General features: G+C 34.8%; 1 non-coding gene across 1 annotated transcript; it reads left to right on the top strand.

The window, feature by feature from the left end:
* The first annotated feature begins 227 nt into the window (after window positions 1-227).
* LOC114087005 (U6atac minor spliceosomal RNA) lies at window positions 228-349 on the top strand. Its single transcript, XR_003581735.2, has one exon. It is a non-coding gene; the product is annotated as a U6atac minor spliceosomal RNA (small nuclear RNA).
* Window positions 350-1,068: the final 719 nt, after the last annotated feature.

Genomic DNA, 1,068 nt, shown 5'->3' with positions numbered 1-1,068 from the left:
GTGAAACTATTCATACTCTGTGGCCTAGCGATTCTATTCCTAAAATTATACTCTGAGAAATTCTCCCATATGTACTTGGAGTCATGTACAAGAATGTTCTCTGCAGAATTGTTTGGATAACAAAGAACTAGAAATAACCTAAATGTTCAAAAAGAAGAACTGATAAATTGTAATGTAATCAAATCACAGAATAGAATACTATAAATACAGTAAAAATGACCTAACTAGTGTTGTATGAAAGGAGAGAAGGTTAGCATTCCCCTTGACAAGAATGGAAGAGGTCCTCGTCCTAACAAGCATATGGTTAAGACATTGCCACCTATTTTGTGGAATTTAACCATCATTTTTCTAGGAATTAGAACAGAGATCTTGCATCTAATAGAGGAAAAAGTAGGCCCAAATCCTCATCATGTCAGATTAACTGACTTCCTTAACAAGACTCACAAAATTCAAGAAATAAAAAATAATTAATAAATGGGATGGACTCAAACTAAAAAGCTTCTTTTCAGCAAAAGAAATAATGAGGTGAAGAGTGAGCCTACATTATCAGAGCAAATTTTTGCCACATGCAAGTCAGATAGAGCACTAATCTCCAGGATGTATCAAGAACTAAAAAAAAAAAATTAACTCCAAAAAAAAAAAAAAAAAAAGCCCAATCAATAAATGGGCTAAGGAGCTGAACAGTCAGAAGAAGATATACAGACAATCAATAAATATATGAAAAAATGTTCAACATCTCTAGCAATTAGAGAAATGCAAATCAAAACTACTCTAAGATTTCATCTCACTCCAATCAGAATGGCAGCTATTAAAAATACAAACAGCAATAAGAGTTGGCAAGGATGTGGGGAAAAAGGCACACTCATACATTGCTGGTGGGACTGAAAATTAATGCAGCCAATATGGAAAGCAGTATGGAGATTCCTTGGAAATCTGGGAATGGAACCACTTTTTGACCCAGCTGTCCCACTCCTCAATCTACAGCCAAAGGACTTAAAACCAGCATACTACAGGGACATAACCATATCAATGTTTATAGCAGCACAATTCACAATAGCTAAACTGTGG

The sequence above is a fragment of the Marmota flaviventris genome, chromosome 6, assembly GCF_047511675.1.
Source record: "Marmota flaviventris isolate mMarFla1 chromosome 6, mMarFla1.hap1, whole genome shotgun sequence".
Lineage (NCBI taxonomy): Eukaryota > Metazoa > Chordata > Mammalia > Rodentia > Sciuridae > Marmota > Marmota flaviventris.
Note: the sequence above shows the minus strand (reverse complement) of the source record. Positions and strands in the feature narration are given on the sequence as shown.